At 41.6% G+C, this 18,612-nt stretch overlaps 1 pseudogene; it reads left to right on the forward strand.

Annotated features, from left to right (window-relative positions):
- Positions 1–14,930: 14,930 nt before the first annotated feature.
- Positions 14,931–16,063, forward strand: LOC127668805 (uncharacterized; annotated as a pseudogene).
- Positions 16,064–18,612: the final 2,549 nt, after the last annotated feature.

Genomic DNA, 18,612 nt, shown 5'->3' on the forward strand with positions numbered 1-18,612 from the left:
GTCTTTCCAGAACCAGGGGCCACTCCTCCTTTCTTCTTGTACCTCATTTGATGTGTGGATTATGTTTTGGGTATTCCAGTTTTCTAGGTTAATATCCACTTATTAGTGAGTGCATACCATGATTCACCTTTTGAGTCTGGGTTACCTCACTTAGTATGATATTCTCTAGCTCCATCCATTTGCCTAAGAATTTCATGAATTCATTGTTTCTAATGGCTGAATAGTACTCCATTGTGTAGATATACCACATTTTTTGCATCCACTCTTCTGTTGAGGGATACCTGGGTTCTTTCCAGCATCTGGCAATTACAAATAGGGCTGCTATGAACATAGTAGAACATGTATCCTTATTACATGGTGGGGAGTCTTCTGGGTATATGCCCAGGAGTGGTATAGCAGGATCTTCTGGAAGTAAGGTGCCCAGTTTTCGGAGGAACCGCCAGACTGATTTCCAGAGTGGTTGTACCAATTTGCAACCCCACCAGCAGTGGAGGAGTGTTCCTCTTTCTCCACACCCTCTCCAACACCTGCTGTCTCCTGAATTTTTGATCTTAGCCATTCTGACTGGTGTAAGATGAAATCTTAGGGTTGTTTTGATTTGCATTTCCCTAATGACTAATGAAGTTGAGCATTTTTTAAGATGCTTCTCCGCCATCCGAAGTTCTTCAGGTGAGAATTCTTTGTTTAACTCTGTACCCCATTTTTTAATAGGGTTGTTTGGTTTTCTGGAGTCTAACTTCTTGAGTTCTTTATATATATTGGATATTAGCCCTCTATCTGATGTAGGATTGGTGAAGATCTTTTCCCAATTTGTTGGTTGCCGATTTGTCCTCTTGATGGTGTCCTTTGCCTTACAGAAACTTTGTAATTTTATGAGGTCCCATTTGTCAATTCTTGCTCTTAGAGCATACGCTATTGGTGTTCTGTTCAGAAACTTTCTCCCTGTACCGATGTCCTCAAGGGTCTTCCCCAGTTTTTTTTCTATTAGCTTCAGAGTGTCTGGCTTTATGTGGAGGTCCTTGATCCATTTGGATTTGAGCTTAGTACAAGGAGACAAGGATGGATCAATTCGCATTCTTCTGCATGCTGACCTCCAGTTGAACCAGCACCATTTGTTGAAAAGGCTATCTTTTTTCCATTGGATGTTTTCAGCCTCTTTGTCGAGGATCAAGTGGCCATAGGTGTGTGGGTTCATTTCTGGATCTTCAATCCTGTTCCATTGATCCTCCTGTCTGTCACTGTACCAATACCATGCAGTTTTTAACACTATTGCTCTGTAGTATTGCTTGAGGTCAGGGATACTGATTCCCCCAGATTTCCTTTTGTTGCTGAGAATAGTTTTAGCTATCCTGGGTTTTTTGTTGTTCCAGATGAATTTGATAATTGCTCTTTCTAGCTCTGTGAAGAATTGAGTTGGGATTTTGATGGGTATTGCATTGAATCTGTATAGTGCTTTAGGCAAAATGGCCATTTTAACTATATTGATTCTGCCGATCCATGAGCATGGGAGGTTTTCCCATTTTTTGAGGTCTTCTTCCATTTCCTTCTTCAGAGTCTTGAAGTTCTTGTCATACAGATCTTTCACATGTTTGGTAAGAGTCACCCCAAGATACTTTATACTGTTTGTGGCTATTGTGAAGGGGGTCATTTCCCTAATTTCTTTCTCAGCCTGCTTATCCTTTGAGTATAGGAAGGCCACTGATTTGCTTGAGTTGACTTTATAACCTGCCACTTTGCTGAAGTTGTTTATCAGCTGTAGGAGCTCTCTAGTGGAGTTCTTTGGGTCACTTAGGTAGACGATCATGTCGTCTGCAAATAATGATAGTTTGACTTCTTCCTTTCCAATTTGTATCCCTTTGACCTCCTTATGTTGTCGAATTGCCCGAGCTAGTACCTCAAGTACAATATTGAAAAGATAAGGAGAAAGGGGGCAGCCTTGTCTGGTCCCTGATTTCAGTGGGATTGCTTCAAGTTTCTCTCCATTTAGTTTGATGCTGGCTACCGGTTTGCTGTATATTGCTTTTACTATGTTTAGGTATGGGCCTTGAATTCCTGTTCTCTCCAAGACTTTAAGCATGAAGGGATGCTGAATTTTGTCAAATGCTTTTTCAGCATCCAATGAAATGACCATGTGGTTTTGTTCTTTGAGTTTGTTTATGTAGTGGATTGTATTGATGGATTTCCGTATATTGAACCAACCCTGCATTCCTGGGATAAAGCCTACTTGATCATGGTGGATGATCGTTTTGATGTGTTCTTGGATTCGGTTGGCAAGAATTTTATTGAGTATTTTTGCATCGATGTTCATAAGGGAAATTGGTCTGAAGTTCTCTTTCTTTGTTGGATCTTTGTGTGGCTTTGGTATCAGCGTAATTGTGGCTTCGTAGAAGGAATTGGGTAGTGTTCCTTCTGTTTCTATTTTGTGGAATAGTTTGAAGAGTATTGGTGTTAACTCTTCTTTGAAGGTCTGGTAGAATTCTGCACTGAAGCCATCTGGTCCTGTGCTTTTTTTGGTTGGAAGACTTTCTATGACTCCTTCTATTTCTTTAGGCATTATGGGACTGTTTAGATGGTCTAGTTGGTCCTGATTTAATTTTGGTATTTGGTATCTGTCAAGGAAATTGTCCATTTCCTCCAGATTCTCCAGTTGTGTTGAGTATAGGCTCTTGTAGTAGGATCTGATGATTTTTTGGATTTCCTCAGTTTCCGTTGTTATATCTCCCTTTTCATTTCTAAGTTTGTTAATTTGGATACTTTCTCTGTGCCCTTTGGTCATTCTGGCTAAGGGTTTATCTATCTTGTTGATTTTCTCAAAGAACCAGCTCCTGGTATTGTTGATTTTTTGTATGGTTCTCTTTGTTTCTACTTGATTGATTTCGGCCCTGAGTTTGATGATTTCCTGCCTTCTACTCCTCCTGGGCGAAATAGCTTCTTTTTGTTCCAGGGCTTTCAGGTGTGTCATTAAGCTGGTAATGTATGCTCTCTCCATTTTCTTTTTGGAGGCACTCAGGGCTATGAGTTTTCCTCTTAGCACTGCTTTCATTGTGTCCCATAGATTTGGGTATGTTGTGTTTTCATTTTCATTGTGTTCTAAAAAGTCTTTAATTTCTTTCTTTATTTCTTCCTTGACCAAGGTATCATTGAGTAGAGTATTGTTCAGTTTCCACGTGTATGTGGGCTTTCTGTTGTTTCTGTTGCTATTGAAGACCACTTTTACTCCATAGTGATCAGATAGGAGGCATGGGATTAGTTCGATCTTCTTATATTTGTTGAGGTCTGTCTTGTGACCAATTATATGGTCGATTTTGGAGAAGGTACCATGAGGTGCTGAGAAAAAGGTATATTCTTTTGTTTTAGGATAGAATGTTCTATATATATCTGTTAAATCTAATTGGTCCAAAGCTTCAATTAGTTTCATTGTGTCCCTGTTTAGTTTCTGTTTTCCTGATCGGTCCATTGAGGAAAGTGCAGTGTTGAAGTCACCCACAATTATTGTGTTAGGTGCAATGTGTGCTTTTAGTTTTAATAAAGTTTCTTTTACAAAAGAGGGTGCCCTTACATTTGGGGCATAGATGTTCAGGATTGTCAGTTCTTCTTTTTGTATTTTTCCTTTGACCAGCAAGAAGTGTCCCTCAGGGTCTCTTTTGATGACTTTGGGTTGAAAGTCAATTTTATCTGATATTAAAATGGCTACTCCAGCTTGTTTCCTGAGACCATTTGCTTGTAAAATTGTCTTCCAGCCTTTTACTCTAAGGTAGTGTTTGTCTTTGACCCTGAGGTGTGTTTCCTGTAAGCAGCAAAATGTAGGGTCCTGTTTACGTATCCATTCAGTTAGTCTGTGTCTTTTTATTGGGGCATTAAGTCCATTGATGTTAAGAGATATTAAGGAATAGTGATTGTTACTTCCTATCATTTTTGACGTTATTTTTTAAATTTGAATGCTTAACTTCTTTTGGGTTTGATGAAAGGTTACTATCTTGCTTTTTCCAGGGTGAAGTTTCCCTCCTTGTATTGGTGTTGTCCTCCTATTATCCTTTTTAGGGCCGGGTTTGTGGATAGATATTGGGTAAACTTGGTTTTGTCATGAAATATCTTAGTTTCTCCATCTATGGTGATTGAGAGTTTTGCTGGATATAGTAGTTTTGGTTGGCATTTGTGTTCTCTTAGAGTCTGCATAAGATCTGCCCAGGACCTTCTAGCCTTCATAGTCTCAGGTGAAAAGTCTGCTGTGATTCTGATAGGTCTTCCTTTATATGTTACTTGGCCTTTTTCTCTTACTGCCTTTAGTATTCTTTCTTTGTTTAGAACATTTGGTGTTTTGATTATTATGTGACGGGAAGTATTTCTGTTCTGGTCCAGTCTGTTTGGAGTTCTGTAGGCTTCTTGTATATTCATGGGCATCTCTCTCTTTAGGTTAGGGAAGTTTTCTTCCATAATTTTATTGAAGATATTTGCTGGCCCTTTAAGTTGTAAATCTTCACTCTCCTCTATGCCTATAATCCTTAGGTTTGGTCTTCTCATTGTGTCCTGGATTTCCTGGATATTTTGGGTTACAAGCTTTTTGCATTTTGCATTTTCTTTAACTGTTGAGTCCATGGTTTCTATGGAATCTTCAGCATCTGAGATTCTTTCTTCTATCTCTTGTATTCTGTTGTTGATATTTGTATCTCTGTCCCCTGATTTCTTCCCAAGGCTTTCTATCTCCAAAGTTGTCTCCCTTTGAGTTTTCTTAGTTGTTTCTACTTCTGATTTTAGATCCTGAATGGTTTTGCTTAGCTCCTTCACTTGCATGTTTGTGTTTTCCTGTAATTCTTTAAGAGATTTTTGTGTTTTCTCTTTCATGAGCTCAGCCTGTTGACCAAAGTTCTCCTGTATTTCTTTAAGAGATTTTTGTGTTTCGTCTTTCATGACCTCAGCCTGTTGAGCAAAGTTCTCCTGTATTTCTTTAAGTGTTTTTTGCATTTCCTCCTTGTTGGCTTTTGTATTCTCCTGGATTTCTTTCAATGATTTTTGTGTTTCCCTTGCAAGGGCTTCTACCTTTTGATCCATTGTCTCCTGAATTTCTTTATGTATGACCTTCATGTGTTCCTGTACCAGCATCATGACCAGTGATTTTAAATCCAAATCTTGTTTTACTGGTGTGATGGGGTATCCAGGACATGTTGGTAGAGGAGAATTGGGTTCAGATGTTGCCATATTGCCTTGATTTCTGTTAGTGACGTTCCTGCGTTTGCCTTTTGCCATCTAGATCTCACTGGTGTTAGTTTATCTTGTCAGTGCTGGACTCACCAGTGCAAGCTGCCCCTTCCCAGTTGGCCTCTGGTGCACAGCTTACCTCCTGCACTGCTTGTAGACAGTGTGCTGCTGCCCAGGCTGTTCAGATCCCAAAGCAGGCACCCGAAGGCTCCCGCTGGGGCCCGCTGGATTCACTGGAGCACACTGACTTCTCCCAGCTGGCCGCCCAGAAGCCCAGCTAGCCACTTGCAGGACTTGGAGGTGTAATGCTGCCGCCCAGACTGATCTGGATCCGGAAGCGGAGAGAGTAGAGCTAAGGGCTTCTGCCTGGGGCCTTGCCCCAGATTGTGTCTGTGGAGCAGATGGAGCCCGTGTGCACTCCCAGGGATGCTACTGTGACCTCCCCTGAGTTCCGCTCACTCCGCTGGGCAGCCGATCTGCCAACCGGGCTATCGCACACAAGGTTAGCCTGGCCGCCCAGTCCCTGAGTCCAGGCAAAAGCCTGGGAGGCCAAGGTCCGAGCAAAGTTCCCCTACGGCTTTGACTGTTAATTGGGTTTGCCAGGTGACTAGGATGGCGGGCGTGTGCGCCCGCGCTCCCTGAAAGCGCCGGGAGAGTCTGCTTTGCTAACAATCGCCTGGGCGGGTTGACTCACAGATGGCCCACCAAGCCGCCCAGTTCTTGGGGTCAGTCCTGTGCCTTTTGGGGCCTGGACCCCCGCTTTGTTAGCCTTAGGCTATGCCTGTTACAGGTCTGCCCGCCTGAGCTCTCTGTCGTCCTGCAGGCAAAATGGCGGCGGCGCGCTCGCAGGCCTGGGCAAAAAACCTCCTGGTTGGGTTGGCACCCCGATGGCCCCCCGACCCGCCCAGGGCCTGGGTGCAGGCCAACGCCCGTCGGGCTCAGACCACCGCGGTGTTGGCCTCGGATTATGTTTGTGTACCTCAGTCTGTCCGATTCCTGGAGTACGGAACCAAGATGGATCCTCCTCTCCTGACTGGTGGGAGGCCGAGTTCTGAAGTGGCCTCCGTGCAGGAAAGGCGCCGCACAACTGCAGCTGCTTGCTGTCCGGCTGGTCAGCGAAGGTCAGTGGTCGTGGGCGCAGGGCCTAACTGGTCCCTGTGACGCCTTGGTTCCACTGCTGATGGCCCTTCAGCTGGAGCAGCCACTGCTGCCGCTGCCGCCGCCGCCGCCGCCGCCGCCGCCGCCAGGCATTTTCTTTGTGCAGTGACTAGAAAATCTTGATATGACTAGGAAGCTTAGCTTTACCATTAAGATGCTGAGAGCTAGCATATAACAGTTTAATAGAGAGGTAATATTTCATGTTTCAGAAGGGAGCAATAATTCTATTTTGGCTTTTATACTAAATGCTATGTATATTTAGGGTGACAATTGAAGCATATTACGTGAAGGTCATTAAGATTTAATGACCATCATTACAGTCTCTTGCAATGCACACACAACTGTATAATGCATTGTGGAATGAAAACAGAGTTGATTAGTTGGATTTTACATACTCACGCAGGGAAAACTTAAAAAATAACTTTCAAATGCAATCATTCTAAATGTACTATGCTGATGTACTAAAATCAAAGTATTCCACAGAACTGAAGCACATGACTAACACCGTGCTTTGTTCTAGGAGAAAGCTGACCAGTTCTCAGGGACAGCTAAGCCTACACCATTTATCCTATTGACCATGGCTTATATAAAAACATCAGGTTCCCAGTAAAGAACCAAGTCTAGGAATGTCAGTAAATCTTTTGAGCGTTTTACATCTTTAAAACCATGCTAAGTCTACACTCCTATCTTAAAATCTCAAGCTGATATCAGATAGAGTGAAGTTTCTGGCTATGATAGAAAATAGAAAGGTCTCCAAGCATCATATTCTCTCCAGCTCCAGGAAAGCATCATGTGAGAAATAGAGAAGTAGCCAAAGAGGAAAGCTGGAAACATTCAGCTGTGATGTGATGCACTGTACAAGGTATTTAAAGTTCAGGAGTGTAGTGAACCATCAGGCTTTTCATAATGCTGGGAGCCATCTGTTTAATAATATGTTCAAAGATAAAAGCAGCAATGATTGTGATGGTAACCATAGCCCCATCTTTTGACAATATATCTGTAACTGAGCATCCTTCAACTCAGGGACCTTCGGTCTCTTGATCTTACAGATGTGGTGGTCAGTGAGAAGGCCAAACAAGGAAAGAGAACTTCAGACCAATCTCCCTCATGAACATTGATGCAAAAATACTGAACAAAATCCTGGCCAACCGAATCCAAGCATGCGTCAGAACTGTAATTCACCACAATCAGGTAGGCTTCATCCAGGGGATGCATGGATGGTTCAATATACAGAAATCTGTCAATATAATTCACTACATAAACAAATTAAAGGAAAAAATACCCACATGGTCAATTCATTAGATGCTGAAAAGCTTTTGACAAAATTCAGCATCCCTTCATGATAAAAGTCTTCGAGAGATTGGGAATCCAAGGCCCATACCTAAACACAGTGAAAGAAATATTCTGCAAACTGGTAGGCAACATCAAACTAAATGGAGAGAAACTTGAGTCAATCCCCCTAAAATCAGGGACCAAACAAGGCTGCTCACTCTCTCTCTCTCTATTCAATATAGTACTTGAAGTCCTAGACAGAGCAATCAGGCAGCAAAAAGAGGTCAAAGGAATACATATTGGAAAGGAAGAAGTCAAACTATCACTATGTGCAGATGAAAGCTTAAATGACCCCAAGCTTTCCAACAAAGAATTCCTAAAGCTGATAAAAAAAAACTTCAGCAAAGTTTTTGGATATAAAATTAACTCAAGCAAATCATTAGGCTTCTTCTACTGAAAGGATAAACAAGAAGAGAAAGAATTTATGGAAATGACATCTTTCAAAATAGTTCAAAGTAATATTTCATACCTAGGTGTGACCCTGCGAAGAAAGTGAAGGGTCTATATGACAAGAACTTTAAGCCTCTAAAAAAAGAAATCGAAGAAATACTAAGAAGATGGAAAGATCTGCAATGCTCACAGATTCGCAGGATCAATATAGTAAAAATGGCCATCTTGCTGAAAGCATTTGACAGATTCAGTGCAATCCCCATCAATGCAATCAGAATTCCAAATCAATTTTTCATAGTTCTAGAAAGAGGAATTCTTAAATTCATCTGGAATAACAACAACAACAACAAAAACAGGATAGCAATAACTATTCCCCACAACAAAAGATATTGCAGGGGAATCACCATCCCTGACCACAAACTCTACTACAGAGGATAGTTATAAAAGCTGTTTAGTATTAGTATGCAGACAGGCAGGAAGAGCAATGGAATAGGATTGAGGACCGAGCAAATAACCCACACATGTACATTCACTTGATATTTGACAAAGGAGCTAAAATCATCCAATGGAAAAAAGCCAGCATTTTAAACAAATGGGCTAGATCCACTGGAGGTTTGCATGCAGAAAAATGCAAATTGACCCATTCTTATCTCCTTGTACTACGTTCAAGTCCAAGTGGGTCAAAGATCAATACATAAAATCAGACACACTGAAGCTTATAGAGCAGAAAGTGGGGACAAAACTTGAACACACGGGCACAGGGGAACAGTTTCTGAACAGAAAACCAATAGCTTATACTCTAAGAACAAGAATCGACAAATGGGAGCTCATAAAACGGCAAAGCTTCTGTAAGGCAAAGAATAAAGTCAATAGGACAAAACTTCAACCAACACATTGGGAAAAGATCTTTATTAACCCTAACATATACAAAAATGCAAGAAGTTAGTCTCCAGATAATCAAACAACCCTATTTAGGTTACAGAACTTAACGGGGAATACTCAACTGAGGAAACTCCAATGGCTCTAAAGCACCTAAAGAAATATTCAGTATCCTTAGTTATCAGGGAAATGCATATCAAAACAACACTGAGATTCCACCTTACACCAGTCAGAAAGGCTAAGATGACCAACTCAGGGGACAGCAGTAGCTGGAGAGGATGCAGGGAAAGAGGAACACTTCTCCATTGTTGGTGGAATTGCAAGCTGGTAAAACCACTCTGGAAATCAGTTTGGCGATTCCTTAGAAAATTAGACATAGTACTACTTGTGGACCCAGCTATACCACTCAGAATGTGCTCTTTATGTAATAAGGACACATGCTCCACTATGTTCATAGCTGTCTTATTTATAATAGCCAGAAGCTGGAAAGAACCCAGATGTCCCTCAACAGAGAAATGGATACAGGAATTGTGGTATATATACACAATGGATTAGTATTCAGCTATCAAAAACAATGAATTCATGAAATTCTTAGGCAAATGGATGGAACTAGAAAGTGTCATCTTGAATGAGGTAACCCAGTCACAAAAGAACGTACATGGTATTCATTCACAAATAAGCAGATGCTAGTCCAAAAGCTCAAAATAAACAATTTATAATTCACCCAGCACAGGAAGCTCAAGAAGAAGGAGGACTTAAGTGAGGGTGCTATGGTTCCTCTGAGAAAGGGAACAAAATCGTCACAGGAGCAACACGGCAGGCAGGCAATATGTGGAGCAGAGTCTGAAGTAAAGGCCACCCAGCAAGTGCCCAGGAGGGGATTCATCCTATAGACAGTCACCAAACACTGACACTATGAAGAGAAGTTTGTACCAAAAGAAGCATGCCATGGCTCTCTCCATAGGGCCCCACCTAAACCTTACAAATACAGAGGCAGAAACTAGCACCCAACTATTGGAATAATCTTGGTGTCCCCATCAGAGGATCTGGAGGGTTGCCCGGAGGAGCTGAAAGAGTATATAGCCCCATGGGAAGAACAATGACTTCGGACACCCAGGCACCCCAAGACTCCCAGGGACTGACCATCCATGAAGGCGTGTACATAGTTCCAGCCAAAAATGTGGCAGAGCAATGCCTTGTTGGGCATCAGTGGGAGGAGTGGTCTTTGGTCAGGTAAAGACCCAATAGAGGGTCAACAAAGGAAAATGTACAGGGGAGGGAGTTGGGGGGGTAGGTGGGAGTGTGTTGGGTAAAGGGGCATATACAAGGAGGCAGGAGCTGGGAGGAGGGGTGGGGAATTATTGGGGAGGGGGACTTTTGGGAGGGGGGAAATTGGGAAAGGTTTTACCATTGGCAATGTAAGTGAAGAAGATACTCAATAAAAAAAGATTAAAAAAAAAAAAAGAAAGAAAAAGCAAGATAGTAATCTTCTTTTAATAAATCCCAAAGAAGATAACCACTCAAACATAAAAATTACATCAAAAATAACAGGGAGCAACAATCACTATACCTTAATATCTCTTAACCTCAATGGACTCAATTTACCAATAAAAAAGACATAGACTAAAAGTCTGGCTATGCAAACAGGACACAGCACTTTGCTGCATACATGAAACGCATATCGTTATCAAAAACAAACACTACCTCAGAGAAAAAGGCTGGAAAACAAATTTCCAAGCAAATGTTTCCAGGACAAAAGCCGTGGCAGCAATTCTAATATCAGATAAAATTGACTTTCATCCAAAAGTTATTTAAAAAGACACAGGACACTTCATATAGATCAAAGGAATAATCTACCAAGAAGAACTCTCATTCTGAGCATCTATGCTCTAATTGCAAGGGCACCCACATTCATAAAAGAAACTTTAGTAAAGCTCAAAACACACAGTTATAAAGATCAGAAATTTCAGGCCCATACCTAAACAGTAAAAGCAAACCAGTAGCCAACATCAAACTAAATGGTGAGAAAATTGAAGCAATCGCACTAATATCAAGTACTAGACAAGCCTGCCCTCTCTCTCCATATTTATTCAGTATATTACTTGAAGTTCTAAGTAAAGCAATTAGAAAACACAATTCGGTAAGAGGGATACAAATTGGACAGGAAGAAATCAAACTACCACTATTTGCAGATGATATGATAGTATAATTAAGTGACCCCCAAAACTCCACCAGAGATCTCCTACAGCTGATAAACAACTTCAGCAAAGTGGCTGGATATAAAATTAACTCAAACAAATCTTATGCTCCAAGGATAAACAGGCTGAGAAAGAAATTAGTGAAATGACACCTTTCACAGTAGTCACAAATAATATTTCATACCTTGTTGTGACTCTAATCAAACATGTGAAAGATCTGTATGACAAGAACTTCATGTTTCGAAAGAAAGAAATCAAAGAAGACCTCAGAAGATGGAAAGATCTCCCATGCTCCTGGATAGGCAAGATTGATATAGTAAAAATGGACACAATGCAAGAGTAATCTACAGATTCAATGCAATGCCCATCAAAATTCCAACTGAATTATTCATAAAGTTTGAAAGAGCAATTCTCAAATTCATCTGGAATAGCATAAAACCCAGAATAGCAAAACTATTATCGACAATAAAAGAACTGGGGGAAGCACTATCCCTGACCTCAATCAGTACTACAGTGCAACAATGCTAAAAATCATCTTGTATTGGTACAGTGACAAGCAGGTAGAATGTGTGGAGAGAAGGTTTATGGGACATATGGGGAGGAGGAATCTGGGAAAGGGGAAATCTTTTGGAATGTAAACAAAGAATATAGAAAATAAAAATTATATATATAAAAAAGAAAAAGGCACTCATAGAAAACAGGAGATACAATGCTTAAAGCCAGGCATGATGGCATGTCCTTGCAATCCTAGCACTCAGGAGACTGCAATAGAATATCTGAGGGTTCAAGGCCAGCCTGGGCTTTCAATGTAAGACACCGTTTCAAAAAAAAAAAGCGATTTATTTGTTTCCTCTTTAAGTGCTTCTACCTGTTGACCTGTATTTTCCTGCATTTCTTTCAGTGAGTCATTTATATCCTCCTTAAAGCACTTTATTATCAATATGAAATAGGATTTTAGGTCAGCTTCCTGATTTTGAAGGTATTTCAGGGTTTGTTGTGGTGGAAGAACTGGGTTCTGATAATGCCCACATATACTGGCTTCTATTGCTTATGGTCTTGTACCTGACCACATTTCCAAAGGTATGGCTGCAGACTGAATGTGGCCGCAGGGTGGGAATGTCTGCTGGACCTGAGGGGATGAGAGAGGAGCCTATCGGAAGGCCAAGGTGAAGATTAACTTGAGGCCAAGTCCTTGGATTAGAGTTTCAATACCAGGGTCAGTCTTTGGTAGATGTAAGAGCCTCATGATTTGTCTAATTTGACCACGAGTGCTCTAGTGTAGATTAGAGTGGGAAGAGGTCACTTGATGTTTTCTCTTCTATGGCTCTTCAATTTTTGGTTGGAGTCAGAGAGTCAAGAAGAATGGAAGAGGATCTGTGATTTTTTTGTTGTTGTTTTTCTGAGAGAAGGTTTCTCGGTGTGGCCCTGGCTGTCATGGACCTCACAGTGTAGTACAGGCTGGTCTTGAACTCAGAAAACCTCCTCCCTCTGTCTGCCAAGTGCTGGGATTAAAGGTGTGTACCACCACTGTCCGACTGTGACTCTTTAAAATGTTAAATTATTTATTTGCACCCCCTTACCCCACATGCACAATCCCCACAGCCATCTCCCACCCCCAGCCCCTTCTTTTCAGAGTGGGTGAGAAGTCTCACCCAATCAGGCACTTCAAGTCTCTGTAAGGCTAAGCATTTGTTCTTCCACTGACACAATACAAGGCAGTGCAGCTAGAAGTAGATATCCCATATACATGCAACAGTTTTTGAGATAGCTCCTGCTCCAGTTGCTCCAGAACCTGTGAAGATCAGCCTGAACATCTGCTACATAAGTTCAAGGAAGGCTAGGTCCAATTTATGCATGCTCTTTGGATGGTGGTTCAGTTCCTGAGAATCCCATGGGTCCTGTGAAGCTTTCTTCACCTCTACTGAGGATTAAATTTACCGCAAAATTGAAAGCAAATTTAACTAAATAGGTTCTTGTAAGGCTTTATCTAGGTGAGAATTTATGTATGATTGTGTGAGATCAACCTCAATATTTTCTGAAAAGAAAAAAAAGAAAAAATTACAAAGTAGACTGAAAGAAATACTGTGTCTCTGAGAGTCTTTTAGTTAAGTTGGCTAAGGGTTTGCCAACCTGGTTGAGCTCTTGGTTTTGTTGATTTTTTTTTTAAATTTTTCCTCTTTCTTCCTTTTCTTTTTTTAGAAAAGATTTATTTATTTTATGTATGTGAGTACACTGTAGCTGTCTTCGGACACCAGAAGAGGGAATCAGATTCCTTTACAGATGGTCATGAGCCACCATGTGGTTCCTTGGATTGAACTCAGGACCTTTGGAAGAGCTCTTAAACACTCAGTCATCTCTCCAGCCCTTCCTCTTTCTAATTGCTTGATTTCAGCCCACATCCAGGTCCTCCATCATGGAGTTCTTCACCCCTCCTCACCTTTGACTCTGAAAAAGTGCTCCCCACCTTATGCTCCCCTCACCCACTCACCCACCTACTCCCACTTCAATCCCTCCAGGGTTCTAGGACTTTTAAACTTTGGGGGAGGACATTCAATTGCTAGCCTCCCTAGGCTGACAGACTCATATTATCACATGAGCTATTTGCAAGCTTATTGCAATGTTGAGAATACTTAAGAAGCATGGGAGGCACTGGTAGGTGGTCAGAAAGAGTGTGGCCCCTGAATAATCCCTGCTCTATAATAAGTCCACAGCTTGTGATGGGTAGGCATGATGGGTGGTCTCTGGAACTTTTCTGATATTTTTACCTTTTTCCATGTTCTCCTCTAAGAACATACTCCAATAAGATCAGAACCCATCTAAGTCCTAAGGTCTGTCCTTGCATTTAAGATTCCAAATGTCTTCAAATGCACCCACACAAACCAGTTCCCAAATGCCTCAAGAGCTTGCAAGGAATCTGCCTTTCCAAGTGAGTCCCCTAGAGACTCCAACTTGTCCAATGCAATCAAGTCATTCAGTCCCTGAAAGCGACCTCTGTCGACAAGATTCCCAAGGTCCATCAAGAAGATCAATTATCCAAATGCAACCAGGTCCTGTAATGGGCCCAGGTTTTCCAATTCTCTATGAGTTGACAGTCACCCTGATACCTACACCACAGAACAATTTAATGAAGAAAGTTTCAGATCAATTTCCCTTATGAACATTGATGCAAAAATACACCGCAATATACTAAGTCCCCCAATCAAAGAACACATCAAAGAAATCATACACTATGATCAAGTAGTCTTCATCCACCAGATACAGGGAGCTGCTTCTAAATATCAAAATCCACCAAGGCAAACCACCACATCAACAAACTGAAAGAAAAACAAATCACATGATTGTTCTAGTAGATACTGAAATAGATTTTGACAGGAAAAATCCAATATTAGTTCCTTTAATAGTCTTCTAGAGATCAATGACAAAAGATGCATAGCTGAAGTATGGGGTTTTTAATTTTTTTTGTTTGTTGTTTTGAGACAGTATTTTTCTCAGTGCCACTGGCTGTCCTGGAATTCACTCTGTAGGCCAGATTGGCCTCGAACTCAGAAATCCACCTGTCTCTGCCTCTAAGTGCCCTTGAAAGAGACCTCCATCAGCAAGAGTCCCAAGGTCCATCAAGAAGATCAAGTATCCAAATGCAACGAGGTCCTGTAATGGGTCCAGGTTTACCAATTCTGAGAAGCCTCTTAGTGCATCCACATCATCAGATACCTTCAAGATCCTCAGTGAGATCTAATTTCCAGGTTCCTGTGGGACCTATGGTACTGTCACCTAATTATGGTTACCGACAAAAGAGACTCTGGGCTCCAAGGAACCATCAGAAAATACTCACTGTATACACCAGGGAGCAAAAGAACCTGCTGTAAACATATTTGGCTAAGTGCACATACCCAAAACGGGAGGAGCAGGGGGGGGGGACTGGCATTGTTGATTGGTTTGACAGCACATGAGATCCAGGCATGCCTCTCTTCGCTGTCTCTGACAGCCAAAATATCCAACCCCCCCTCCCCCTATCAGACTCCTGAGCTCTGTGCTCTTTAATGTTAGGGACAGTTGTGGAAGTTGAATATACATGCATCAAGAGCTGGACCTCACATTCTGCTTCAACCCAGGTAGGAATATGGATGAATATTATCCTGTAGGGTCTCAGAGACCTAGACCTCAGAGCTCATAGTACAATACAGGACACACTAACTGAATCTTCTCTAGGCTTTTGGTGTCAGGTCATATTCATTCTATCTTACTACAATCCCTTAGGGATCTAGACTTTCAGACTTCTCTGTTGTGGACTCATGCAGTATTGCTGCAGAAATTCCTTTCAATCCAGAAGCTTCACCTAGTGACAAGTTGGGGGCACACAGGTATTCCTTTGATGTCTCCTTTGTTTTTCAGATCTGGTTCAAGAACACCCGGGCTAAGTCCAAGTGGAAGAATCTCAAGAATATCCCAGCAGCACCTCCAGAAATAAACGGAAGCTCTGAAGCTGTTTCTGAGCCAACCCATCTTCCTGGTTCCTTACCTGTAATTGCTTCTGCCAATGGAGACTCCATGGGTTCAGGCACATTTGGTGAGGATTTCATTTCCAACCTCAACTGCAGCCAGGGATGGTCAAGCTCAACTTCAGCCATCGTGATCAAGCCTGTGATGGTGCCAGGTGTAGTCAGCAAGAATACCTGCTTGATGACCATGCCCCTGTTAGGGCTGGTGACTCTAGTCAATCAGTAGCAGTTGAAGTCCAGACTGGCATAGCAGGATCTGGAGCTTCAGTAGCCATGGTAGCATCCACTCAAGGTACAGAGGATGCTCAAGATTCAGGTCCATCTGCTGAGGGGCTCTGGCAGTGGATTCTTGAAGACTTTGAGGAGTTGGAGGATCGGTACAATTGTAGATACCACCACACCATTCCATAAAACACCTCTCTCCCCTTGATTCATTCAGGCCTTTATAGAAAGGAAGAGGTGTGTTAGTATATTTGAGAGGTGTGTTAGTATATTTGGGGAAATTAAGCAGTCCTATCTGTAGTAGTTTCATGTCACTAGTTTATATAATGGGATTGTTTAAAAAAAAAAACAAAGGAAACTATTCTCTCCATATTGTTGAATTATATGTTCTTTAAATGAAAGAAAAAAACGTGTTGAAAAATAAAAATAATGTTTTTTCCAGTCTTTCTCCCTAAATATTTTTACATGTGAATGCCTGCAGTGCATGTATGCAACTGTCTTGTAGTTGGAGACTCAAAGTGTATATAGTATCTCTTGGAGTGAAACTATAGAGTGGAGGTCTTACATGTGTGTTTGGAAATGGGCTCACATCTTCATCAAGATCCACTGCTGCTCCTAAGCAATGAGGTCTCATGGTCATTGTTAACTGTACAGCAATTTCAAGGACAGTTTAAGGTACACCAGGCCCTACCTGAAACAAAAGTATTGATAAGAAACTTTTCACTAGAAAATGCATTGGTCAAGTCTAGCTTAGTATGACGCTTTCTTGTCTTTGGCTTATACCAAGAGCAGTTGCTGGACCAGTGTCTTTGCAGAGGCCAAAGAAGGTTGATAAAGCCTGGGCAGTGGTGGCATAGGCCTTTATTTGCAGCACTAGGGAGGCAGAAGGAGTTCTGCTTCTGAGTTTGAGTCTAGCTTGGTCTATAGAGGATATTGGAGCACAGCCAGAGCTACTCAGAGAAACTCTTCCTAAAAATATTAAGTATAGAGAGACACAGAGACTCACACAACACACACACACACACACACACACAATGAGAGATAGAGAGAGACAGAGACACAGAGAGAAAGACACAGAGAAAGACAGAGACACAAAAAGAGAAACAGATCTAGAGACAGAGAAGGAGATAGAGACCAGCAGAGACAGAAAGACAGATTTAGACACAGACAGACAGACAGAGCAAGAGACAGAGGTATGGTTTCAATACATGGAAGCAGGATAATATGTTCTCTGAGGAAACAAGGTTTATAAAAAGAAACCAATTAAATATGCATTTAGAGCAAAATGCCACCATGAAATACTAAATGGTACAGTAAAAGCTCACTCAAGGGATGTTGGCCTCTAATCACAACATTTGTTGGGCAGTAGAATGAGAAATTTAGTCAACCTCAGTCATCCAGTGAGTTTGGGATCAGCCAGGAAAAAAAAGTCAGAAACTGGGGTTATGGTACAGACCAAGAACTTGTCATCATCTTTGAATGACTGAGGTTTTTTTTTTCTTTTTTGTTTTTTTGAGACAGGGTTTCTTTGTGTAGCCTTGGCTGTCTTGGAACTCACTCTGTAGACCAGACTGGCCTCCAACTCCGAAATCTGCCTTCCTCTGCCTCCCAAGTGCTGGGATTAAAGGTGTGTGCCACCACCGCCTGTCCAGCGTTTTTTCCCCTTAAAACTATTTAGCTTAGGGATAAACTAGGAGCAGAAACCCAGGCACCGAACTGCTGAAGCCTTGAGCTCTCCATGCCTTTTGGGAATCTAGGTAGATACCACAACACATACAGAGTATTTGAGGGGTCATTTAGAAATTGTGAAAGGCCCAGGAAGAAGAATGGTTGAATAAGGGAGCTAACAGGGTAGTTGAAGACTGAACAGGCTGCCGTCCTGTAAGAATGGGTGCATAGTAAGAGGAAAGTAGTTGTCAAGAACCCTGGAAGCCGAGTGAGTATATATCCATTTCCTGAGAAAATGACTGACTGGTGAAGCCACAATTTCTTCTGGGCTGGAGTCTCATGAAGGAAAAGCCAATTTTCCCTTACTTTCCAATTCATTTACATCACAAATGATTTCCCACTTCCCAGTTACCCCTCCAACAACCCCCCATCCCACATCTGCCATGCCACCTCTTTTGTCTGTATGAGGGGCTCACAACCATCTTTAATGGGATCTGTTGCCCTCTTCTGGACTGTCTGAAGACAGCTACAGTGCACTTATGTATCATAATAAATCTTAAAAAAATGAATTTAGTGAGTTCTTTTTTTCCTTCCTCCTCTTTTCCTTTCCTCGAGAGTTCTAATACTAACAAATAATGTGTACATTTAAAGATCCTGGGGGTGGGGTGAGAAGCAAACATGCCCAAAGGAGTAAACAGCAGAAAATAATCAAACTCAGGGCATAATTGTCAATTGGAAACAAAGAGATCAATACAAGGAATCATCAAATCCAAGAGCTGGCTTGGGAGAAAATCAGCAATATAGACAACCCCTGAGCCAACTACTAAAAGGCAGAGACAGGATCCACATGAACACAATCAGAAATTAAATGGGAGAGATAGCAATGGATACTGGGGAAATTCAAAGAATCATTAGGTCTCACTACAAGTCTGCACTCCAAATAAGTGAAAAATCTAAATGAAATGGATGATTTACTAGATACATTCCATTTGCCAAGTTAAGACAATGTAAACTATCCAAGGAAACAAAAGTAGTCATTTACAGTCTTTTAACTGAATAAAATCTAAGGG

The sequence above is a fragment of the Apodemus sylvaticus genome, chromosome 1, assembly GCF_947179515.1.
Source record: "Apodemus sylvaticus chromosome 1, mApoSyl1.1, whole genome shotgun sequence".
Taxonomy (NCBI): Eukaryota; Metazoa; Chordata; class Mammalia; order Rodentia; family Muridae; genus Apodemus; species Apodemus sylvaticus.